This window comes from Pinus tabuliformis, chromosome 5_2 (assembly GCF_031772625.1).
Source record: "Pinus tabuliformis cultivar Carrire ecotype Pingquan chromosome 5_2, CPIR1, whole genome shotgun sequence".
NCBI classification, from domain to species: Eukaryota; Viridiplantae; Streptophyta; class Pinopsida; order Pinales; family Pinaceae; genus Pinus; species Pinus tabuliformis.
In genome coordinates this window covers 128,830,441-128,858,083 of record NC_142306.1, presented here as the reverse complement: position 1 = coordinate 128,858,083, position 27,643 = coordinate 128,830,441, and positions in this window count along the sequence as shown.

Here is a 27,643-nt window from a genome sequence, read left to right as displayed (position 1 = left end):
TCATCCTGATCAAAAAGTTCTTCTAGAGGTATCAAGCCTTTAGGAATAATGTTATTCTTCAGCTGCAACACGTCCATTTCATTGATCTGCACGTCATCTGTACCATTCCCTTTACCATCGTCATTTTCTACATCAATTGAGGTTTCTTTGAACTTGCCTTTGTTTTGCAGAAAATCCTTAATCTCCTCATCATCTTGAAACACTTGCCAATATCTCTGATTGTCTGGAATGGTTGGACGATGCTTGACATGGATTTCAAATTTATTGCTGGAGTTCATGGGGATCTTCAAACTACTTGCTGCCTTGGCAAGAGCATCAACAATACTATTTTGTATACGAGGCACACATGTCAAGGTGTATTCTGAAAATAATTTTAAGATGTCTAAAACTGCATTACGATAGGCCCGCATCCTAGGATGCTTTGCTTGATACTCACCTCTGACCTGCTTTATTACCAATTTGGAGTCGCCATATACGCAATCCTTTTAGCATTCAACTTTCTAAGAATCTTCAAGCCAGCAATCAAAGCTTCATACTCAGCTTCATTGTTTGAACACTCAAAGGCCAGCTTGTAAGAGCAAACCCTCACGCTGCTAGGCACTTTGTTTGGGGCGGAGAAAGGACTGCGTACCCAAATTCCAATTCCAGTGCCATCATTTCCTACTGCTCCATCAAAATCCATGGTCCACAAGCCTTCTTCCTCCTCTTGTAAGTGCTGGAAATCTGTTTGCCGTGCCTTGCCTGCTTGCTGTCCATTGCTCTCAGCTGATTGCCCAACATTTTTATGCTTTTCTTGTCCTTCTTTCTTCAAAATTTCTCTGAAATTTTCTGTTATTTCCAGAATATCATCTGCTTCTACTATCTGACTATCTATATCATTTAAACTATCTGAAAACAAAACAAAAGACTCTAAATCTGTATGTACATAGTTAATTGGATGATTTATTGGTTTCTCCTTGCTGGTGATCATATATTTCATTTTTTGTTCCCGATATAATTTCCTCATTTGTCCAAACACTAGAATCATTGCATAGGAGAAATCTAGCTATAGTGTCCCTTTCAATTTCGCTACCCAAGACCTGGAAAGAAGCATACCAAACCTTGGAGGAATATCTGCTACCACCACATCCATCAAACATTTTTCATTGGGAGCTGATCCAGACTCACAACCAAGTCTTTGATGAGTCCTATACACCTCACTCTGCTGGAATCAAATGAATAGAGATCATGGTATTGCCGGGTGATGTCCAGACCAATCTTGTCCATGATAGCCTTGGGCATGAGATTGTGAGAAGCTCCGGAATTGAACATGGCATTATGTAACACAAAATCATGCAATCGTAAACTGATATAGAAGGGTGGCACATCGCTGTCAGGAGACTCACCATTCGATGCTGGCCCAAAAATCATTTCAGGCTGATCATCTTCTACATTTACCATGTCGGACATTGGGTCCAAATTCAACATCTTAGATATTTGTCCTCTATAACTGTTGTTCTTCATTATTTCAGTCAAGGGGATGGATACCTTTAACTTAGAAATCTCATTCTCTAAGCTAAAGGCGGGAGTCTTTTCTACCTCTTTGACTGGGATTTCTTTCTTTTCTTTTTCCTTTGATGCAGCTTGCTGATGTGATTGTTCTGCTGATGTTGATTTACTGCTCTCTGGACCAACCGCCTCTTTTCCCTTTCTTTGTGTAGCTGATGAATCATTCTTTGCTGTTTCAACCTCCTTCTTTTTCTGCATTGGTTTGGTCAGCACATCTCTGTTTCTAAGTGAATATCGTTGCTGTTGTGCGGACAGAGCATTCATATACCCCCTTTGATACTCCTCTGATTCTTCTTCTAAAATAGTGTCACTAGCTAGAATGAAATCCGTGTCTTTGTGTGCAGCTGAACTCACCGCACACTCTTCTTCTTCGGTAATGTAAGTAGGCAGCTCATCTGGAGTAAAGAGGTGGTTTTCTTCACCTATTACATTCCCGTCCTCATCTGACTCCGGTCCATGCACAAAATTCTGCTGCAAAGGTGTTTGTACCGGCTGTTGTGCTGTCTGCTCTTGGGCTCGCTGATCTCTTTGTCTTATTCTATATTGTGGCTGCTGCTAGCCACGGAAGTTAGGATTTCTAACTTGTGGCTCAGGCTTGTTGAGCTTCACCCTTTCAAGCATCTGCTCTACCTTTTTGAGTAGTTGATCCATTGAAGAAGACTCTTCTTTCACAGTGATTTTATTTTCTGCTTTCGCTCTAGCTCTTTTGGACAACAGATTTGCTTCAACGCTGACCGCGATTTTCTGCATGTCTTCCATTGTGGCCGGTTCTCTCTCTCTTAATTGGTAGGCCATATCAGCATCAAAACCATCCAGAAATTTCATCATAGTTAGTCCCACAGGTGGCTTTAGATGATCTGGAATCTCGTTGTAAACTGTATTGAATCTAACACAATAATCTTGGACCGACTCACTAGCGTTTCGTTTGATTTGCTCATATTCAGCCAGAATTTGAAGGGGATTCTTTTTCACTTCCCATCGATTTAAAAATTGTCTTTGTAGTTCAACCAAGGTAGTGATACTTGCTGTCGGCAAACCTCTGAACCATTTCCTCACATCACCTGCAAATGTCTGTACAAAGAGTCTCATTGCCACGTTCTCTGCATCGATCTCATGGAGTTCATAGAAGTCTGCCATTTTGTCCACATGTTGCTGAGCAGTAATGCTATTAGGAGTGCCATAAAAAAATGGGATTTTACTTTGATAATCCGTTGGCATATCATCTAGAACTTGGGGCAAAACAAGGGGTGCAAAACGGGCAGCCATCACTCTCGGTGGATTTGGCCTTGGGGGTGTTGGAGGAGTGTGCACAGTTTGTAAGGGGCTAGCAATTGGAGTTTGGGGCTGTGCCACAATATAATTATCAATTAACCGATTAGCTCTTTCTGTTTCAAGGTCTACAAGAAATTGTGGATTGGGGACAGTATAATCAACAACCCTTTCGGATTTAGACTCAAACAATGATATCTCAAACCGTTCGTCAAACTCAAGCTCTTCAAGATACTCAAAAATGTCGGGACATGAATGGGATTTGAACACGAGAGTTATGGTGCTTTCTTGACGAAGGAGTCTTGGAATCAAATTGGGGTTTTCGTAAATATGAGGAGGATCCGGGTCTGGATTGGCTCTGGTATATCGTCTCGAAGCCAGCGTGCTATTGAGAAAAATCACAAGACACAACCAACTTACTCAGCCTATCCAATCCTAAGCTCATCATCCAGAAGCTTAGAATTATTATGAAACAAGGGGATTTGATTTCAGTTTTGTTCCCCAGTGGAGTCGCCACTATGTTAGCACCTAAATCTGCCTTAGGCTGAAGGAAGGCAAAAATTAGGGTAACCACAAACCACGCTCAGTCTGGTAGCAACCCTACCAGAACAGGAGAGGGCTCTCTCCGAGTCATGCTCAGTGAATATATAAGCAAAAATGGTCTGAGATGACTTACAGTGAAATATTGATCTTAGGCTAGTAAGTGAATAGGGATACAAGAAACCATTTTCATGAATGACCGAGCTTCTGGGATGGTATGGGACCAACGGTCAGCAAGGAATAGAGAATTTAATACAAAGGCACAGATTATTCCATGAGGCAAGGTAGGAGGAAAGTGTAACAATTTAGTTTGAGATAACGCGGCATCAATAGATTGCTGAAGAAAGTGAAAAGGGTATAGTTACATGAATCCGAAGAAAAACATTGAACATGAAATTTTCCCACAGGCAGAGCAATAAAATTGAATTCTACCTAATCTCACTCAGAAAATTTCACTGGAAATGAACATGAATTGAATTATGAAACATAACGAGATACATATGAAAAACATAAGAGACACATTTGCTACACTCACAACCACAAGAATCTCATGAAACAAAGTCGTTGCCTTTCATTAATTCTCTGTCAAAAATATACAGTGAAGAAACAGAGTTTCTTTCCCACAGTCTCCCAAAAGTTACAAGCCAACCCACCCTTTGCAAGTAGCTCGCATACAATATATAAAATGTGTAAGGAAGAGATAGAATGCCCAAGGTTTGGGGAGTTACTCGAATCATTACAAAATGGAGATGAAGAGCCAACCATCAGCTACAGGTGCAGCGCTACAAACATGACATTTGGCTTGGATGACCGTTTTCCTTCCTTCGCCACTTGGATAGAAGCCAATCTAGAGAAAAAATACTTTAAATGCCACCTTTGGTGCCAAAAAAATGAAGTGTATATGAGCGGGCCCACTTGGAGAAGTCACGAACCAAAATTTCGCAAAACAGAAGCAAATTTGGCAACTTTTCCTCTGTGCACCGCGCCATTCTCTCTACGCACCATGCTACTTTGGGGCCTGTTTTGGGGCACTTGTAGGTGTCCAAAATGTGCCCAAGTGGGCTTGTTGGAAAACTTGTCCTGTCTATTTTCTAACCCCACTTGAATTTCTGAATTTGGTGCTCATTTTCCCCTCCAAATATTCATTCTCCCAAAACTGCTTCCTGTGTGTCAAAAAAGGGGCAGAGAGGCCATTTTTTGGGTGTTTTTGACCTCCTGGAGACTCAGATATTGCCCAAATTTCTTGTCTGGGCACCATTAGTCGTGATTTTTCATGTTGAATCCAAAAATGCAAACCATTCCTCATTTGGAGCTCTATATTTTTAGCACCGCGCCAGTGGCGCGGCGCACATGGAGAAAAACCCTATGTTTTGCCCAAAAATTTTTCATGTGACCAAAAATTCCCCAAATTTCTTGAAATTTGGGGTGGAGGCTATCTATGGGGTGTTATGATGGGCCAAGGAAGACTCAGCCAAGATTCAAAGCCGATCTTTCCTCTTTTGCCTTTCTTGTTGCTTTCCTCAATTTCGCCTTCAAGCTCCTTATCTGGGCCCTTGCACTCATGTTTCGTGTCCTGTAACGATAAGCCATGTGTCTCAGCAAGGAAAGGTCCTCATCAGCCTTGTCCAACAACCTCTCCAAGTGCATGTTCACGCTCTCGAGATGGGCCTCCCGATCCTCATTGATTTCTTGCTCCAATGATGTGAGCTCAACTCTTCTCCTTTGAGCAGCTTGGCGATACTCACGAATGTTTTGCAGCTCCATAATCGCTTGCTGATCCTCAAGCTACTTGTTTCTCTGCTCCAGCTACTTCATGTTCCACTTGGCCCTCTCCAAGTCAAGGGATAAAGCCTCAATCACTGATTGATGCTCTTGGATGATCTCTGTAAGTTCTGCATTTGTTGGTTCTGTATCTGTCTCATCATCATGGAGGAGAACGAATTCGGTCTCTCGTTCACCTAATGGCCCTTCCTCCTACACTAGCTCCTTACCTCTGCCTTTCTCATGTGGTGCTGATGTCGGAAGCGAGGCCCCTTCCACCCCGGGTGGAGATAACACTCGCTTTGCTGCAGCAAATAAGGATCTACTGCCTCTCTGATAGGTGATGACTACTGGCATAGTAGCGGTCTCATGGCGCTCATACTGATGTGATGGACCACCTATCTCATGCTCTGCCTCTAATACTCCCTGTGGAGTGCTGAAGAGGTCACAGGAGATGAAGTCCTCCCAAGCAATACCCTGCAATCCCAACTGATGGTCCACCAAAATCCGGATAAGAGCAAAGTGATAAACACTGTTGAGTTGTTATCGAGGGGTCTTGTGCTGCATGAAATTTTTCATCCTCTCTATGTTCCCACAAATGAAAAATGGGAGGTTCATCATTCGCACCCTGGTAAAGTGCATGAGCAACCTGATGTGATAGGCATAAAGGTGAGAAAACCTCCCCTCACAACTGAAGTATTTCATGATCAATTTCATGAGCGGAGCATACTCATCTCTCAAAAATCTGAACGGGAAGACTCTTGTAAGCTGACTCAAACAACTGGCCTTAATGTAAGGCTCATAATGATGCCTCTCCACCTTCTTCTTCTTATGCCACTGTTCTCCAACATTTGGTATGCCTGTTGCCACTGATATGGCTTCAGGTGTCAATGTGAAAGTGACTCGAGCCAAGATAGACTAACCTCCATGTAGGTGAAGTGCAAAAAGACGTGCCAACTCATGATGAACTCTGACATTTGCCACCCTTTGACAAAATTCAAGACATGCTAAATGTTGGAAACATGACATAGCAAGAGGGCATGCCTGCAACTCGGTGAGGGTGTTTGGCTCATCTCTAACATGTTTGCCACTCCGGTGATGTCTCCTGGGGGCCTGTTCTCTTGAAGCTGTATCACTGTGGGTTTCCTCGTCATACTCCGATGAAACCTAGGATGCCATGACTGCTGTTTTATGAACTGAATTTAGGCTGCCCCTTTGATGATGATGAAAGCTATGTTGTTTTGATAATCTGCCACCAAGGGGACAATGAAACAAGGGACTCTTAGGAGGGGGATAATATAATGGGTGTTAGAGTCGGTCTAGTAGCCCTCCACCAGAGATCAAAGCTCTTTGCATTTCATGATTAGGTGTCCCATCAGTGTGATCATGTTGCATTCCGTTAGGCATGCCATAACCCTGGTGGAGGGAGTTTGTGTTTTTTATTCCCCTCCGGTTTGGCACTGCTGGTTCAGGTTTGTCTAAGTAAATAAAATCTTCAAAGGGTCATTCATCTTGTTTTAAATTTCGAAGTCTTAGGTCTAGGATTGAGTCAATTTTTGTCTTGAAAGGTCATAAAGGACCAGCAGGCCAGAGGGATGTCCTTCATTAAACATCATTTCAATAATTCTCACTATTGTACAGCTAAATTTCCACCTTGTTTTCAAAACTCTGTTTTTGAAAAACAAAGGTCATTATCTCGTTTTTGTAAAAATTGTAAAAATTTCAAATTCTTCAAATGTTGAAGTGCAGCCTTGGTGTCCTTTGCCAAAGCATCTTAGAAGCTATCCCTACAAAAATTTTCAGAAGAAATCATCATTTCAATCAATTTTTTCAAAGAAAGGAAACCAGAAGTCAGAGCCGATTAATTAAAAAAAAGTGTCAACACTCAAACATTATAAAGTGGGTTTTGGGCAAATAAAAATCTAAAGGGAACCTATAAAAGCACATCACTCTTCATTAGCAACTCATTTGCCTCTCACAAGCTAAGTGAATCCTTGCAAAGGCGATTTCAAGAGTCATTGAGAAAATTGGGCAGTTTCAGAGGCGCGCTACGCATCAGGGAGGGCGCGCTACGTGTCAGGGGCGCGCTACGCATCAGGCTGCCTTTCTCAGAACAAAATTGCTCGTGCGCTACGCGTCAGACGCGTTGGGCAAGGCGCGCTACGCGTTGGGTTTTTCGCCCAATAAACTGCCAGCAAGCTACCAAATCCTCTTTTCTCTCAAGCAAATTTTAGGTAGGCCTCTCCTCCATGGCTAGTTTTGGTTTTGCAAGATGAATGAGAAATTAATATGTTAAAATGCCATGAAAATGAGAAGTCAAAACCCTACATTGCTGTGGAAGATTTAAAGACTTAATGGTGCTAGGGTTTCAAAATATTTTGCTGTCCAAGGTTGCCCATTTTTTATCCCTCTTTTCCCTCATCTCCATCAACATTCTCCTTCAAATTTTCCCATAAAATTTCATAATTTTCCTCTCTAAAATCCCTAAAACCTACTAAATTCCCAAACCCTACTTCACCTTAAAATCCCACAATTTTATGATTTCCCATGTTGCCTTCCCTAAATTCCTTATTTATGTTTATTGTCACTAATTCCCTCATGTTCCCCTATCCCTAACAATTCCCTTGTATTTATGTCCCCTTGGTGACAACATTTGAAAAAGTCAAACAACAGTTAATTGGGTGCAAAGTCAGCATTACATTTCAGCCATCTTGCCTTCAAAACCATGTCAAAAACCGAATCAGATTATCAACAGAGTTATGACAGTGATTCAACACCAGAGGTAGAAGTGCCAAGGAGGCATCACAAGGGTGGTAAAGGTGGTCGGCATGTCAGGGAGGAGCCCACTTCTTTGGCTTATTTGCAAGCTTGTCCACTTGCAATGACATGTTTTCAGTATCAATCATGCTTTGGATATTGTGAGTGGATCTCACAAATTCAACATCACAGAGAACTAGTCCGCTTGTTTGTCCTACATTTGCACAATGGTCATGTGAACCTTGCAGGAGTGGATTTTACTCTATCACCCAAAATTGTTGCTCAAGCCACCGGGATACCAAATGTTGGGGAGGAATGGAACAAGCGCCAGTAGCTAGACAGATTTCATTATCAACCATATATCAAACCTGGGTGTATGAGACACCTAACTGTTGTTTTTCCCTTCAGATTCCTAAGGGATGAGTATGCACCCTTGATGAGGCTCATTATGCGCTATTTCACTTGTGAGGGCAGATTTTCACATTTATATTCGTACCATATCCATTTGTTGATGCATTTCACCCAGGTACGAATGATGAACATTCCATTTTTCATGTGCCGAAATATAGAGAGGATGGTGCCCTTAGTGCAAAGGAAGAACCCCGCACAGTAACACAAGAGTATATATCATTATGCACTGATCGAGATCATAGTGATGCATCAGTTGGCACAGCAGGGTATTGCTTGGGAGGATTTCATCTCTCACGACTTCTTCATGGTGCCACAGCCACCTCCTGAGATTGTCCATGATGAGGGAGGGCCTTCACATCAATTTCACATTCCAGAGCCCGAGCATGTCAGCACTCCAGCATGTGTTACATATCAGAGAGGCCACAGGGCCTTATTTGCATCTGCACGGCGAGTATTATCTCCACACCAGGTGGAAGGGGTCTCGCCTTCTTCATCAGCACAGCGAGTGTTATCTCCACATCAGGTGGAGGGGGCCTCGCTTTCGACAGCAGCACAGGTACAGGAGAGAGGCAAGCAACCCATGATTGATGAGGGACCATCAGGTGATCCAGACATAGACATCATTTACCTTGACATCAGTTCTCCTAGCTCGGAGCCAAAGAAGATCATTCAGCAACTAAAGGCTGAAAATTACTTGCTGCAGCAAAAGTTGGAAATGGCAAATTGGACAATCAAATACTTAAAGAAGCGCAACAAACAGTTAGAGGATGAACACACTCTTGATGAGTTGCGGAGGATCCGAGAAGACTGGAACTTGGCTTGCAAGAGACCCGGTGATTTGACACCTATTGAGCAAGGGTCTATGCTCATTCAAGTGAACACTCATTTAGAGAAGTTTCTAGCCAAGGCAAACAGGGACAAAGATATGTTCCGCCACATGAAGAATCATTATTGGGCCCGCATGCATGTGTGCAAAGCGAAAATGAAGGTACTCAAGGGACGATTGGCCAAGGCACTAAAACGGAGGAAAAGGCCCGATCCACTTCAGATTTTGGCTGAAGCCTCCTTGAAGGAGCATGGTGCTCAATGATACACCCCCAGCTCAAAATTTAGAAAATTTGGAGCAATTTTGGTCAATTTTGAATTTTTTTTGCTAAAAACAGGTTTTTGCTCTCAACGCATAGCGCGCCGCGCGCTACCCTGAAGATGGGGAGGTCCATTTCACAAAAACTCTACATTTTTGGATTTTTCATGACAAATTACACTTGCTCAGCCACTGCCAAGACATTTCATTGAGGTTTGGGCCCCCAAAAGGTCAAAAAACAAGCAAAAAATGACCTTCTGCCACTTTTTGGCCACACAGGAAACAATCTTGCGAGATTGCATTTTTGGATAGGCAAATGGCCACCAAATTGAGACATTCCACTTGGGCTGGAGAGTAGACATCTAGACCTTTCCAACAAGCCCACTTGAGCTTCATTTGGATGTCAGGAAGTGCCCCAAAAGTGGGCTCAAAGGCGCGCTACGCGTTGAGAAATGCCGCGCTACACATCAGGACATTTTCTCAATTTTTCATTTTCAGCTCAGGAAAACGCAGCATTTGACCAGTTTTGAATTTTGGTGGGATTTTTCACCCTCCTTGATGTAATTAATGTAATTTTATGTTGACATGACGCTTATTTACCTATTCTAGAAGATTCATTCATAAAATAGCAAAAAATTAATGAATGAATTGGTTTCCTAGCTTATAGAGGCAAGTTGTTTTGATTGCCTAGATTGTAGTGCTCAGTTTAGAATTGGTTGAAACAGCTCCTAGGATGATGAGATCGACCCCTAAAGGCAAGGAAATGTGTTAGCTTGCCTATATTATGTACTTTCTTAGTCATTTTCATGGTTGGACTCTTGAGGGATAAGCTTAGGCTGTATTACTTTTTGTATCTCTGCAATTTTGGCAAAGGAAATACCAGGGTTTTGCAGCACTATTTGGGATTCCTGTGGTGATTTGTGTTGATGGTGTGTTTCTCTCATGTACTTGTAAGTTTGTTATGTGTATCATTTTCCTACTCTTCTCTTCTGCAAATTAAGTAAATGAAGTGTTAAGGTAGAATTCATGGTTTCTATGCTCTGCCTTTAAGTTTGCTTAATATCTATGTTTTCATCTGTTTAAGGAGAACTCCTGATGGTTTCTTGCTCTCCTTAGCTCCTCACCAGTCATACCTATCCATTCACTTCCTTCAAAGGCATCAAGACAATCTCCTACCTTGCCCCAAAAAGACCTCTGCAAAAACTGTGTCTCATCCCCGCACCCAAAATTTCTGTGCTCAGTTTTCCATCAAAACCCTGAAAATTTGAAATCAAACTTTCCCTATCAGTTTACTAGCCTAAAATCAGTGTTCTTTATTGGTCATCTCAGCCCTTTGAAGACCTTTTTCCGAGATAGACCCGTAGAGAGCCCTCTCTTGTCCTCGTAGGGCTAGCTATGAGGCTAAGTGGTTTGATGTTGCCTTGGATTTTGCCTTCTTCAGCCTGAGGCCAAATTCGAGCGCTAACATATTGGCGACCATACTGGGGAGAACAACTTGTTTATGGGTTGATGTGTTTATTTCATAAGTCTTAGATGGAGCCTGAAGTTATGCCAGGTATCCTTCGAAACGCTTTTGCTTTGCATAAGCGGAAGTAGATAAACGCTGCTTCAGTCCATCTCCGTGAGCTTGTGAATACAACACTTCATTTGCATTTTACCCCAGTACATTTGTAAACTCTGAACTTTTGATGATAAGTTGAGAGTTTTCACAGGCTGATTGGCTATTTGTTCCTTGATATTCTGAGAATATCCAAGCTGGCTTCAGATTCTAGTCATATATTCAAATCTCACTCATGTCCAGCTGTTTTTAAGTATTTTGTAGACATTGATTTTGACGAGAGCTTCGAGTTGTCCCTGTTCAAAACCAAATCTGAAAGTGCACTTGATTCTCTAGTTCCCAACCCTGATTTTGCTGCTGCCCTTGAAATCGAGAGACACAATAATTTGGTTGAAAATTTCATCCTAAGACACCTTCAGACAGATATCCAAGTCACTAATCTTGCTGATTTCCTCGAAACTGTATCTGGCAATATTGGATCTACTATCACGGCTTCTGTTCCACACGAGCAGACCAATCCTCCTTTTATTTCTATATCCCCTATAGTCACACATCCTGAATCTACAGTCAATTCTCCCTCTTCATCCCATATCGCTTCTCCTCCGCCTACACCTCCCTATACCCCTCATACTATAGCTACACCTACTCCACCTACTACTCCTAGACCCAATCTACCTAAAGCAATGGCTGCCCGGTTTGCCCCTCTTACTCTTCCCCAAAATCTGCATGATATGCCAACTGATTATCAAAGTAAAATTCCCATGTTTGATGGCACTCCTCAAGGTGTTTCCGCTCAGCAGCATATAGACAAAATGGAAACTTTCTTTGATCTATATGAGATAGATGAAGAAGATGTAACTATGCGTTTGTTTGTGCAAACATTCGGAGGAGAGGTAAGAAAATGGTTCTGAGGTTTGACAACTAGAAGCATACCCACATTGGATGAACTTCAGAAGCAGTTTCTAGATCGATGGGAAATCAGAAAGGATCCACTTCAGATCAATGCCGAGTACAAAAATCTCAAACGCAATCATGGTGAGTCTGTCCAAGATTACATTATCAGATTTAACACAGTTTACAATGCTATTCCAGATGATTTAAGACCATCTAGAAAATCAGCTCTTTTCAAATTCTCGGATGGCTTTGATCCGTAGATGGCTTATTCATTGCGAGATAGAGATCTACCTACCTTGGAGGATATGCAGAAAATCGCTGTTAGTGTTGAAGCGAATTTGAATGATAAAAGAGCAAGGATGAAAGCCGAAAAACGAGTGACAATCAAAGAAGAAGCTTCTACATCAGATCAGCTCCTTCGCAAGGTAGAAAAGGTAGAAAGGATGCTCGAAAAGGCTCATCTCGACAAGCCGGAACCGCAGATTCGCAATCCTAATTTCCGAGGTCCGCAGCAGCCACAATACAGAATTAAGCAGCGTGAAACAAGGGCACAAGAGTCAGCAGTTCAGCAGCAAATAAAACCTCCTCTTCAGCAGAATTTTGTTAGCCAAGAATCCGAGGATGAAGGTGATACTATAGGGGAGGAAAATCACTTTTTCACTCCTGATGATCTGCCTACCTATATTACAGAAGAAGAAGAATTTGTGAGAAACTCCATCATCCATCAAGATGAGAATTATATCTTATCAAATGATGCAGCGCTTGAGGAAGAATCGGAGGAGTACCAAAGAGGATATCTCAATGCTTTGTCCGCTCAGCAGAAACAATTAAGAAATCGAGCTGTTCCCATAAATCCCATTCAGAAGAAGAAAGATACTTCAGCAAAAAATGATTCAGCTTCCCCACAGAAAAAAGGAAAAGAGATAATTGATCCCCCAGCAGGTCAATCATCTTCAGCAGATAAGGTAAATCAGCCACCAAGCACAATGAGGGATAAAGTTGAAAGAAGAGAAGTTCCGGCCAAAGAAGGTGAAAAGGTTTCAGCATTTAGTTTGGAGAATGAAATTTCAAAGCTAAAAGTGTCTATTCCATTGACTGAAATCATGAAAAACACCAGCTACCGAGGTCAAATTTCCAAAATTCTGAATATTGATCCAATGCTTGACACGGTAAATGTAGAAGATGATCAGCCGGAATTAATTTTTGGGCCTGCTTTAGATGGTGAGTCTCCTAAAAGTGATGTTCCTCCCTTTTATATCAGTTTGAGGTTGCACGAGTATGTTTTACATAATGCTATGTTTGACTCGGGTGCTTCGCACAATTTGATGCCGAAAGCAATCATGGAAAAGCTGGGATTAGACATCACAAGAAAATATCATGATTTGTATTCATTTGATTCCAGCCGGGTAAAGTGTATCGGATTGATCAAGGACTTGGTGGTAAGCCTAAATCGAATTCCAGCTAAGAATGTCTTGATGGATGTGGTTGTGGCGGATATTCCTCCGCGTTTTGGTATGTTACTTTCAAGGTCTTGGGGAGCTAAGTTGAAAGGTACACTTCAGCTAGATTTTTCTTATGCTACAATTCCAGTCTTCGGTCAAATGAGAAATTTATATCGGGAGCAAAAGATGAAATACATGATAACTAGCAAAGAAAAGCCAATAAATCATCCTGTAAATTATGTACATACAGATTTGGAGTCGTTTGTTTTGTTTGCTGATAATTTTAATGAGATAGATAGTTAGTTAGTTCAGGCAGAGGATATACCAGAGATTACTGAAAATTTTAGAGAAGTTCTACAAAAGGAAAGAGAAGAAAATCCAGCTGCCATGAAACAAACCGCTGAAGCTAAGGGGCAGCAAACAGAAAAAACAGAGGCAACACAGTTTCAGCAGTTGGAAGAAGATGAAGATGGTCTTTGGACCATGGATTTTGATGGCGTTGTGGGCAGCAATGGTGCTGGTATTGGTGTGTGGATTCGAAGTCCCTTTTCTGCCCGAGACAAAGTCCCAAGCAAGGTGAGAGTGTGTTCTTATAAACTAGCATTTGATTGTTCAAATAATGAGGCAGAATATGAGGCTCTCATTGCTGGCCTTAAAATTCTTCGCAAGCTGAAAGCAAAGAAGATTGTAGTTTATGGTGACTCCGAGTTGGTGATAAAGCAATTTAAAGGTGAGTTTCAGGCCAAGCATCCTCGTATGAGGGCATATCGAAATGTTGTCCTAGATATTTTGAAATTATTTTCTGAACATACTTTGACATGTGTGCCCCGCATACAAAATGGTGTTGCGGATGCGCTAGCCAAGGCAGTAAGTAACTTAAAAATTCCAATGAATTCCAGCAACAAATTTGAGATTTATGTGAAACACCGCCCTACAGTCCCGGATAATCAACGATGTTGGCAAGTCTTCCAGGATGATGAAGAAATCAAAGATTTTCTGCAGATTGAAGGTGAGTTTAAGGACATCTCCATAGATATTGAACCAGATGAAGTAAATCAAATGGATGTGCTGCAACTTAAGGACAATTTTATTCCTAAAGGCTTGATTCCTTTGGAAGAGCTGTTTGATCAAGATGATGTGGCCCGCAAACCAACATTGAGACCAACTGAAGAAGGTGTTGAAGAAGTAAACATTGGAGCAGCTGAGAATCCCAAGATGGTAAAGCTATCAAAGTCGTTGTCACCAAAGGTAAAGAAGGAGTATGTCAGATTGTTATCTTCGTTTTCTAATGTCTTTGCATGGGATTATTCAGATCTGAAAACATATGACACTAATATCATTCAACATACTATTCCTATAAAGCCAAATCAGAAACCTTTCCGTCAAAAGTTGAGGAGAGTCGATCCTAAATTGCTGCCATTAATAGAAAAAGAAGTGAATAGGTTGTACAAGTCTGGGATTATAGTGCCTATCAGATTTTCTGATTGGATATCAAATTTGGTGCCCGTAAGAAAGAAGACCGGTGAGATCCGTTTATGCATTGACTTCAGAAATTTGAATAAGGTGTCTTTAAAGGACAATTATCCGCTGCCCAAAATGGATCATATATTGCAGCGAGTAGTTGGAGCATCAAGGATGTCGCTGCTTGATGGCTATTCCGGGTACAATCAGATTTTGGTGCATGAGGATGATCGTGACAAAACTGCATTCACTACTCCATGGGGAACATTTCATTATGCAAAGATGTTGTTTGGTTTGAAAAATGCAGGTGCCACTTTTCAACGTGCGATGGACATGGCCTTTGCCAATGAGAAAGATGTCTTTTTGGTTGTTTACCTTGATGATTTGACTGTATTTTCGAAATCTGATGAAGAACATTTATATCTTTGAAAATGGTTTTTCAAAAGTGCAGAAAATATGGTATTTCTCTGAATCCAAAGAAGAGTCTTTTCGCCATGAGTGAAGGCAAGCTCTTGGGCCACATCATTTCCAAAGACGGCATCTGTATAGATCCTGCACGTGTTGAAGCTATTCAGCAAATTGAGCAGCCTCAGAACAAAAAAGAAATACATTCCTTTAATGGTAAGTTGAATTTTCTGCGTCGCTTCATTCCGAATATTGCCAAGCATCTTAGAGAAATCACAAACATGCTGAAAAAGGACAGCCAGCTAAAGTGGACCGAAGAGGTGGTAAAATCTTTCAATTTGGTAAAGTTGGTTCTATCTTCAGCCCCTACTCTAATCAGTCCGGATTACACACAAGACTTTATTTTGTTTTCATTTGCTTCTGAGCACACATTGGCAGCTGTACTAATGCAAAAAAGAGATGGAGTTGAGAAGCCTATTGCTTTTTTCAGCCGTATTATAAGAGACAGAGCATTAAAGTATAACATCATTGAAAAACAAGCACTTGCGCTTGTGAAGGCCTTGAAGGATTTCCGTGTGTATATATTGAATTCCCACATTATTGCATATGTTCCTAACGCAACAGTAAAGGATGTTTTAGTACAGGCAGAACCGGAAGGAAGGCGGGGTAAGTGGATTGCTGCATTATTAGAGTATGATGTGGAAATTAAACCCACTAAGCTGATCAAAGGTCAAGGTATTGCCAAATTGATGGCTGAAACAAATCTACATGTCCTAGACATCAATTTGATGGCTGCCATGTATGATGAAGATGAGGAGAATTCATCACAACAGGTATCTGACATCTTTATTTCTTCTCCTTGGTATGCTGATATTATATATGTACTTCAAAATTTGTCTTCACCTCCCGGGATGCCTCGAAATAAAAGTAGGACATTGAAGTTGAAAGCAGCCAAGTTTTGCATCCTTAAATCTGCACTATATTGGAAAGACCCCGGTGGAATATTGCTGAATTGTTTGGTCGAGGAGGAAGCCAAAACAGTGGTGGAAGATTTTCATAAAGGTGACTGCGGGGGCCATTTGTTTTGGAAGACTACAGAAAATAAGATCCTAAGGGCAGGTTTTTATTGGCCTTCATTGTTTTCAGATGTATATAAAGCTGTTAAGAATTGTCACGAGTGCCAAATTTTTCAAGGGAAACAGAAATTACAGCCATTGCCTCTCAAACCAATTGAAGTCAGCGCACCATTTTAGCAGTGGGGCTTGGATTTTATCGGCGAAATTCATCCGGCATCGTCAGGACAACATAGATGGATATTGACAGCTACAGATTACTTCACAAAATGGATTGAAGCCATTCCCACCCGGCAGGCCACGGATGCGGTAATTATTTCTTTCCTTGAAAATAATATACTGTCACGTTTTGGCTGTCCAAGTAAGTTAATTACAGATAATGCAGTAGCATTCAAATCAAAGAGAATGGTTGACTTTTGCTACAAATACAATATCAGCTTGGGGCATTCTACCGCCTATCATCCACAAGGAAATGGGTTGGCAGAATCTTCAAATAAGTCCTTGGTAAATATCATTAAAAATTTGCTGGAAATCAATAAGAAGAGATGGCATAAAAAGTTAGTGAATGCACTATGGGCTGATAGGGTAAGTCAGAAAAAGTCAGTTGGCATGTCTCCTTTTGAGTTGGTGTATGGGACAGATGTAGTGTTTCCTACTTCGCTCGCTATTCCGGTGGTCAAATTGCTTCAAGAAGCTAGTAGTGAGGAAGATCCCATGCAGAGGCGGATTAATCAAATGATTCATTTACAGCAGACACGGGAGGAAGTTCTTCACAATACTCTCAAGTTGCAAGAGCGCATAAAGAATATTTATGACAGGAAAGCAAAACCAGATGACTTCCAAATAGATGATGTGGTTTTGAAGTGGGATGCTCGGAATGAAGACAAAGGGAAGCACGACAAATTTGACAATTTATGGAAGGGTCCCTATAAGATCGCAGCATATCGTGGCCAAAATTCTTTTCTTCTCAAGGAAATGAACGGAGATGATTATCCCGGTGGGTCGGTCAATGGTCGGCTGCTAAAGAGGTACCATGCCTGAGCATTTTCTGTTCTTGTCACCATCATTGTACATACCGTTTTACTCTTATTTTATCGCATGTGTGTGCTGATCTTTCATCCTCAGTCTGGGGCCCGTAGTGAAGGCTATAATTCTGAAGATGAAGGTTGGTTGGTATGAGGTTTGTCAAGGTGTTTTTATCAGTCCATTTTCTGTTCAAAGTTGAGTTAGTTTGGGTCAAAGTTGTGTCCAATTTTCAGTCAAATCTGCAGCCACTAAAGCTGTCAGAGTTTGTGTCAAATGAGTAAATAATGACTCCATCGCCCAATGGTTGAAAGCACTGATCTGCTCTCCCAGAGGTCTGAGGTTCTTGGCATCTCCAAGGAGCTACCATCCCCATTGGAGCCAATGTTAGAGTCGGTCTAGTAGCCCTCCACCAGAGATCAAAGCTCTTTGCATTTCATGATTAGGTGTCCCATCAGTGTGATCATGTTGCATTCCGTTAGGCATGCCATAACCCTGGTGGAGGGAGTTTGTGTTTTTTATTCCCCTCCTGTTTGGCACTGCTGGTTCAGGTTTGTCTAAGTAAATAAAATCTTCAAAGGGTCATTCATCTTGTTTTAAATTTCGAAGTCTTAGGTCTAGGATTGAGTCAATTTTTGTCTTGAAAGGTCATAAAGGACCAACAGGCCAGAGGGATGTCCTTCATTAAACATCATTTCAATAATTCTCACTATTGTACAGCTAAATTTCCACCTTGTTTTCAAAACTCTGTTTTTGAAAAACAAAGGTCATTATCTCGTTTTTGTAAAAATTGTAAAAATTTCAAATTCTTCAAATGTTGAAGCGCAGCCTTGGTGTCCTTTGCCAAATCATCTTAGAAGCTATCCCTGCAAAAATTTTCAGAAGAAATCATCATTTCAATCAATTTTTTCAAAGAAAGGAAACCAGAAGTCAGAGCCGATTAATTAAAAAAAAGTGTCAACACTCAAACATTATAAAGTGGGTTTTGCGCAAATAAAAATCTAAAGGGAGCCTATAAAAGCACATCACTCTTCATTAGCAACTCATTTGCCTCTCACAAGCTAAGTGAATCCTTGCAAAGGCGATTTCAAGAGTCATTGAGCAAATTGGGCAGTTTCAGAGGCGCGCTACGCATCAGGGAGGGCGCGCTAGGCGTTCGGGGGGCGCTACGCATCAGGCTGCCTTTCTCAGATTTTCACGTTTATATTTGTACCATATCCGTTTGTTGATGCATTTCACCCGGGTACGAATGATGAACATTCCATTTTTCATGTGCCGAAATATAGAGAGGATGGTGCCCTTAGTGCAAAGGAAGAACCCCGCACAGTAACACAAGAGTATATATCATTATGCACTGATCGAGATCATAGTGATGCATCAGTTGGCACAACAGGGTATTGCTTGGGAGGATTTCATCTCTCGCGACTTCTTCATGGTGCCACAGCCACCTCCTGAGATTGTCCATGATGAGGGAGGGCCTTCACATCAATTTCACATTCCAGAGCCCGAGCATGTCAGCACTCCAGCATGTGTTACATATCAGAGAGGCCACAGGGCCTTATTTGCATCTGCACGGCGAGTATTATCTCCACACCAGGTGGAAGGGGTCTCGCCTTCTTCATCAGCACAGCAAGTGTTATCTCCACATCAGGTGGAAGGGGCCTCACTTTCGACAGCAGCACAAGTACAGGAGAGAGGCAAGCAGCCCATGATTGATGAGGGACCATCAGGTGATCCAGACATAGACATCATTGACCTTGACATCAGTTCTCCTAGCTCGGAGCCAAAGAAGATCATTCAGCAACTAAAGGCTGAAAATTACTTGCTGCAGCAAAAGTTGGAAATGGCAAATTGGACAATCAAATTCTTAGAGCAGCGCAACAAACAGTTAGAGGATGAACACACTCTTGATGAGTTGCGGAGGATCCGAGAAGACCAGAACTTGGCTCGCAAGAGACCCGGTGATTTGACACCTATTGAGCAAGGGTCTATGCTAATTCAGGTGAACACTCATTTAGAGAAGTTGCTAGCCAAGGCAAACAGGGACAAAGATATGCTCCGCCACATGAAGAATCATTATTGGGCCCACATGCATGTGTGCAAAGCGAAAATGAAGGTACTCAAAGGACGATTGGCCAAGGCACTAAAACGGAGGAAAAGGCCCGATCCACTTCAAATTTTGGTTGAAGCCTCCTTGAAGGAGCATGGTGCTCAATGATACACCCCCAGCTCAAAATTCAGAAAATTTGCAGCAATTTTGGTCAATTTTGATTTTTTTTTTTGCTAAAAACAGGTTTTTGCTCTCAACGCGTAGCGCGCCGCGCGCTACCCTGAAGATGGGGAGGTCCATTTCACAAAAACTCTGCATTTTTGGATTTTTCATGACAAATTACACTTTCTCAGCCACTGCCAAGACATTTCATTGAGGTTTGGGCCCCCAAAAGGTCAAAAAACAAGCAAAAAATGACATTCTGCCACTTTTTGGACACACAGGAAGCAGTCTTGGGAGATTGCATTTTTGGAGGGGCAAATGGCCACCAAACTGAGAAATTACACTTGGGCTGGAGAGTAGACATCTAGAACTTTCCAACAAGCCCACTTGAGCTTCATTTGGATGCCGGGAAGTGCCCCAAAAGTGGGCTCAAAGGCGCGCTACGCATCAAGACATTTTCTCAATTTTTCATCTTCAGCTCAGGAAAACGCAGCATTTGACCAGTTTTGACTTTTGGTGGGATTTTTCACCATCCTTGATGTAATTAATGTAATTTTATGTTGACATGACACTTATTTACCTATTCTAGAAGATTCATTCATAAAATAGCAAAAAATTAATGAATGAATTGGTTTCCTAGCTTATAGAGGCAAGTTGTTTTGATTGCCTAGATTGTAGTGCTCAGTTTAGAATTGGTTGAAACAGATCCTAGGATGATGAGCTCGACCCATAGAGGCAAGGAAATGTGTTAGCTTGCCTATATTACGTACTTTCTTAGTCATTTTCATGGTTGGACTCTTGAGGGATAAGCTTAGACTGTATTACTTTTTGTATCTCTGCAATTTTGGCAAAGGAAAGACCAGGGTTTTGCAGCACTATTTGGGATTCCTGTGGTGATTTGTGTTGATGGTGTGTTTCTCTCATGTACTTGTAAGTTTGTTATGTGTATCATTTTCCTACTCTTCTCTTCTGCAAATTAAGTAAATGAAGTGTTAAGGTAGAATTCATGGTCTCTATGCTCTGCCTTTAAGTTTGCTTAATATCTATGTTTTCATCTATTTAAGGAGAACTCCTGATGGTTTCTTGCTCTTCTTAGCTCCTCACCAGTCATACCTATCCATTCACTTCCTTCAAAGGCATCAAGACAATCTCCTACCTTGCCCCAAAAAGACCTCTGCAAAAACTGTGTCTCATCCCCGCACCCAAAATTGCCGTGCTCAGTTTTCCAACAAAACCCTGAAAATTTGAAATCAAACTTTCCCTATCAGTTTACTAGCCTAAAATCAGTGTTCTTTATTGGTCATCTCAGCCCTTTGAAGACCTTTTGCCGAGATAGACCCGGAGAGAGCCCTCTCCTGTCCTCGTAGGGCTAGCTACGAGGCTAAGTGGTTTGATGTTGCCTTGGATTTTGCCTTCTTCAGCCTGAGGCCAAATTCGAGTGCTAACAATGGGCATAGGGGTTATAGGAGAATTTTGATAGGGTAGGGTTTGGTTTTTTGGCAAGGTAGGGTTTTAGGGTTTGTATTGAGTTATAGGAGGAGGGGTAAGGGAATAAGGAATTTGGTAGTGTTAGGGTAGTGATAGTAGGAAAAATGAGAAAAAGTGGGGTAGGAAAAAATGGTAGGTGAGGGGAAAATGAGGGGTGAAATGGAACCTTAGCACTAACACCACACCTTAGCAACCCTAGCCATCATGGTTTTTGATGATTTCTTGTGGTTGATTTTATGAATTTGGTTGCATTCAAACATCGCTATAAACCCCCATATCATTTATTAAATTTGATGAACAAGTGATGTCATAGAGCCTACCTTTCAATTTGATGGGCTTCACAAAAATTTGAAGTGATTTGGCACTATTTTTGGCCCTTGGTCTGTGTGCGCCGCATGCAAAACCCAGTGCGCCGCATCATGGGTGTGCGTCGCACCCGTGGAAAACTTGAACTGAGGGCTGGCTCTGTGTGCGCGACGCCCTCCGTGTGCGCCGCGCCCCTGAGTATATGCGTCGCGCTCTTTGAAACTTCCTCCAACTCACTCAAACACGCACGATGCACACTCACACCCTTTGCAACGTTTATCCAAGGCTTGGATTAGCACAATGACTTTGATTTTGATGAACACTTGTATATATAGCCTTGGAAGTGATGGGTTAAATTTTTGCATCCTTAAAAACCCATTTTTCTAATGTTATGTTCAACACTTTTTCATTGATTTTAATATAACCCTGATTTTCACTTTTCCTCTGAAATTTCGGCTCAAACGATGAAATTTTCGACACTTTTGCAGGGATTGTATGATAGAGCATCTGGTCACTGGAACCATGACTGCAGCTGAAGAAATCAATTGTCGACTCTTTTTGAAAATTTTGTCACATATGACACTATTTGACTTTTCTTCAAAACAGAGTTTTGAAGAATAGTCGAAGTCTATCAATATGATGATGAAACTCTACGGATCATTACTTTGCAAGAACATCACTCTGGCCTGCATGGCTTTACTGGACATATTTAAAGACCAAATTGATCAATCCCTAGACCTAATGACCAAAAATGACTTTTGTCCATTAAAGGACCAGACCTTGACTGTTATGGACTTTTTGATTATTTGACATAAAGACATAAGCCAGCAGGAGCCAGACATGAGGGGAAATGACTAGCATGACTTTCTCCGTCAAATCATGGCATGCCCCTAGCGGAATGCAGCTGAATGAATGGAGCGGGACACCTAAAAATGAAATGCATAAAGAGTTTTGATCTCTGACGGAGGGCTGACCAGACCGACTCTAACAAGGTCAATACCAGTTTTATTCACCAATTCATAAATCTAACTAAGTTTATTTAAAAAGGGACCCATTTCATATTAAAAATTTTGTGTAAAGTTTTTATAGAAATGGGGGGTTGTTGTACAGCATAACACTACCCTAACCTTCTTGATGAAGAAGTGTTAAATATAATTATACAACCAATGAAGATACATAAGCATCTTATCAAGGTGAAAATTCCTATTAGTTTCTTATTTGTGAAAAACAACAAAGATATATCAAGTAAAAAGTGATCATCAATTGGTACAAACATTATATTATGGCAAAAAATAGAATTCGACTTATGAGAATGGACAATAGTAATAAAATCATGCCAACATTGGCATGTACATCTACAAGCTTGATCTATCCATCTTTGAATGGGGTTGCAATATAACAATGATGACTCATCCCTGCTCCAAGCAAGGTCTTTATGATGCAACTCTTGAATCTTATAAGGCTCACCAAGACATTTCAAGAAATGGTCTACTTGGCTTCCATGTACAATATCATTTCCCAAGGCTTGAGTTGGAATCATAAAAAATATGAAAAATGTCTTATGATTGTTTGATAGAGATGTGGATGAAAAATGGGGCGTACATTCAGATCTTACAAAAAATATATGCTCCCAACTTATAGTTTGTTTCACTTTATATGTGGTTTGAAATTGTTACAACAAACCATAAGTTGAAAACACTTTTGCTCTTGGATAGATATTTTAGCAACCAAAGCATATTTTTCAGTTCTGTCTTCGATCAAGCACTGAGGAAAAAATGAAGAAAAATATGGTTGGAAATTTATTTTATGAAATACTTGTCATGTGAATCATAACTCAGAGTTCTCTAATATTGATTTGACAGATGATTGTTCATCAAAAGTTGAGCATCGGAGTGGCATGAAATTTTTTGAGCTTTTATCTTCCTAAAACATCTAAGTGTTGAAAACAATTTGTATTATACCCATAGAATTTGGTTGGAAATTTCCATGAGAAAGACTCAAGAAATTAGCCATAGATAGCTGAAACAAATTTGTAATAATATCCTCTTCATGTTGCCAAAAACCTACATCATTAGTGTAAATATAAGACTTGAGATGATGATGAATTTTTTTTGAAATTGATGGTTGTTCCAAAGGTAATGATTCTCATTGGAGAAATTTTGAGGTCTAAAAAGGTCTCCTAAGGAATATTATAAAATAATAGTGGAAATAATAAAATAAGATTAGATTACATCATCGAATTTTAGAGGGAAAAAAAGAAAAAACTATTTTTTTCAACTCGTATTTTCAACTTATCTGTCTATGATTTCATTCGAATTTCGAGCAAGAGCATTCAGGAGCACTCATTGGATGCAAAATTTAATTCCTCATCCAATGAGTACCCATTTTGCATACTTTCAATGGACCCCGCTACACAAAAAATGAGAAATACATGAAAAATGTTATTGCAATCAATTTTTCATGTATTTCTCATTTTTCATGTTGCAGGGTCTATAAAAAGTACGCAACATGGTTACTCCATGGATTGGGAATTAACTTTGCATCCAATGAGTGATTCTGCTCAAAATTAGAGTAAAACCATAGGGAGATAAGTTGAAAATTTAGTTTTTTATTTTTTTATCTTTTTATTTTCTTACTCAAAAAATTGTGAATCATCCCCCATGGTTGACATCATCATCTTGAGTCCTATTGGTTCTTATAAAGTTGATTTTGGTTGTACATTTTTCTTTGAGGCCCATTTTTTACCTCAAAAATTCTCTAATGACAATTTTGACTATAAAATCATTATCAATATCATAAATAGGACTCCCATCAAAATGAAAACAACTCATATCCCATTTATGTTCCCCAATATCTATAATATCATAAATATTTTCAATCTCATGGTTATCATATTCTTCTTCAAATGAAAAAAAATTTCCAATCCAAGGCTTTTCTAAAATTTCTTCACTTTCTGAACCATAAAAGATGCATCACACAACTAAAAAATTTGGAGAGTGTAACTCACAAAACACTTGTCTTCATGTGGAAGAGAGATGGAGTCATGGATGCTCTCATCATTTAAGTCCTCATCAAAGTCATGTTCAATTGATTCATGAGGTTTCTTTTGTTCTTCTTAATGTATTATTTTTCTTCATCAATCTCTTATTCATGCTTTTGGCCTTCAATAAGAACTTTGGGTGTTTGATCTTCAGAGTTCTCATCAAAATCTTCATGTATGGAATAATGGTCTTTCAAAAACAAGGTTATGATTTTTAATGTGATCTTCACCATCACGCTCCTCATGTGTTTAATCTTTGATTGGGTTACAAGAAGCTTCTTTTTCTCACTTTTGATCTTTAAGAATCTGAGTTGGTTAGGTCTCTAGCATGGGAACATGAGAAATTTCATCAACATGCTCTTGATGGGATGGTTCTTCACACTTATGTAGGGCTACCATAACTTCTTCAAGGATCTATTCATACTCTTTATAGTGAGGACCCCAATGTTTGAGGAAAGCTTGGATCGTAATTGTAAGACAAGATATCTTCCTTCAACCACTACCACAGTTGACTCATCTCTTTCAATATCCTTCCAATTAAAGTATAAATAATCTTTTTAATACATCCTCATGCTTTTCATTGATATTTGAAATGTAATTTACTAATTATGAGACATGTGGAATAGAAAAAATAGCATCACCATTAAACTTGGAGTATTTTCCTCCCATTTTGATTGGAGTTTATTTGGGTATTCTAGAATATCCTTAAGAGGATACAATTCATGCAATTTCCATAGTGTCATATTTATTTACTTAACATGAGACATGATAGGAGATGAAACCCCATTCCAAACATGTGTGTGGAGATGCCAATGTGAATCTCAAATGCCTACACAGTGATGTTTGTTTCACCTTACAAGAAAATAGTTGTCAAAATTTGCATAGGGCTTTTTCCCTAAATGGAGTCACCAAATGAGTAAAAATTAAATTATGATTTGGTTTTTTACTCATCAAAATATTGAAGAATAGACTTCAAATATCCAACGAGAAAGGTTCAATTATCCTTGGCAATAGTGCCAAAGAATTATCACAAAATATAGCACCTTAGAGCACAACCTTCACAAGGTGCCAATAATTTATGGAACATCATAAGTGTTACAATCGCTGCCTTGGCAACAACTTTCCACATTGTAGTGAAATATAAATTCAACACAAGTTTGTTGGGTTGTGTTATATTCTTTCCACGACTAGCTCTCCTAGTTAACCGGGTGGTTAGAGGGGGGGCGGAGCTGTCCCCTTCGTTGCGCCAATTACGCAGTGGGGGGGTCACAGTGGGGCAGGTAGCCCCCCTCTACTGGGTCCGGGGGGTTAGAGGGGGGGTGTAACCCCCCCTTTTTTGTGTTGATTGCATAGAATGGGGGTCATAGGGGGGCGGGTATCCACCCTCTACAGGGTCTGGGGCAGCCCCCAAGGAAACTTTTTTTTGGACCCTATATTAGGTGGGGTGAACCTACCTATGGTTTTGTGCATGGTTTTTGCACATGGTTTTAGGCGCAATGGTTTTTGGTCGATGGTATTGGATGCTTCGACATGTATATATATGTATTGTAACATTGAAAGGAACATAATGAAAAATCAATCTGGTGGTCTTGTTTTTGGAATCCAGGGGAAAATCTCTGTGTATATGTGTTTTATGTGTTATGCTCTCACTTTGTTTATTTTCTGTGTTTCAGAATTCATATGCTGGTAATTTCTGTACGGGGTTAAAACCTACATTTGGTATTAGAGGTGTTTTGGCTTCAAGGGGACACCTTTGTTGCTGAGGGGTTTTGCTCAGGCCTTTGGTAGACCTTGTTCAGTGGGAGATCTGCGGGATCGATTCTAGTGGTGAAAGAAGATGGCAAGCAGTGGAAAGATATAGATTGAGAAATTTAATGGTCAGAGTTTTGAGTTATGGAAACTCAAGATGGAGGATCTATTGGTAGATAAAGATCAATGGATCGTGGTAGATCTGGGTACTAAACCAACAAGAGTGTCCGATGAAGAATGGAAGAAGTTGGATCGGAAGGCAAAGAGCACAATATGATGGTGTGTCTTAGATTCAGTATTGTTGAATGTATCAGGGGAAGCTACGACTAAGGCTTTGTGGGTCAAGTTAGAGACTTTGTACCAATATAAGTCTTTGGTGAATAAATTATTCCTACAGTAAAAGCTATATAACCTGAGGATGAAAGATGGAGACTCGGTGACAGAGCATCTGAACACATTTAATACTGTGGTAAGTCAGTTATTATCTGTTGACAATAAAATTTCAGATGAAGATAAGTGCATTAGTTTATTGTGTTCTCTACCAGATTCGTGGGATAGTCTGGTTATTGTAATAGGTAGCAATGCAACTGCCTTGCATTTTGATGAAATAGTATCATCCTTGCTGACGAAGGAGATGAGACGGAAAAATATGGAGATCCAAAATGGTGATTCCTTGTCTATATGAGAATAGTCCCAGAATAGAAACAAAAATAAGTCATCGAGTGGGAGATCTAAATCTAGAGGGAGATATAAATCTCCAGGAAAACCTGTAAAGGTGTGTTGGAAATGCAGAAAGGAAGGGTACTACAAAAGGGACTGTAAATCTAAATCTCGTGACAAAGGAAAGGGATCTAATGATGCTCCTTCTGCATAGGCGAAAACCACCTTAGATGAAGGTGGGGATGTGTACTTAGCTTCTTCAAGTACACATGTAGATCATGAGGCATGGTTGATTGACTCAGGTGCATCCTTTCACTTCACTCCCCATAGAGAGTGGTTCTGCGAGTATGAGAAATATGATGGTGGTGATGTTTTCTTGGGGGATAACAAGAAGGCTAGAATTGTTGGTTGCGGAAAAGCAAAGTTGAAGTTGCAAGGTGGAAGGATCAGAACACTTCCAGGTGTTCTGCATATTCTTGCATTAGCCAGAAATCTTATTTCTGTAAGCAAGTTGGATGATGCAGGTGTAAAAACAGTGTTTGAGAAAGATACATGCAACATGGTTCGGGGAGCATTGGTATTGATGCAGGGAGTTCAAGTTGGAACTCTGTACAAGCTGCAAGGTAGCATTGTTATTGATGGGTGCAATAGTTCTGTGGTTCCTGAAAGTGGAGTAGAAAATCTAGTGGTCTTTGGAGAAAATACCATGCTATGGCATCAAAGGCTTGGACATATTGGAGAGAAGGGCCTTCTAATACTTCATGGTAAAGGTATGGTAGAAGGTATGACTAATAGCTCTCTGGATTTTGATTTCTGTGAAAATTGTGTATATGGGAAGCAGAATCGGGTGAGTTTCCTCTCTAGTGGTAAGAGGGCGAACCAGATATTAGAGCTTGTGCACAATGATGTGTTTGGACCTGTGAAGGTTCCATCATTGGGTAAGTCCATGTATTATGTATAAT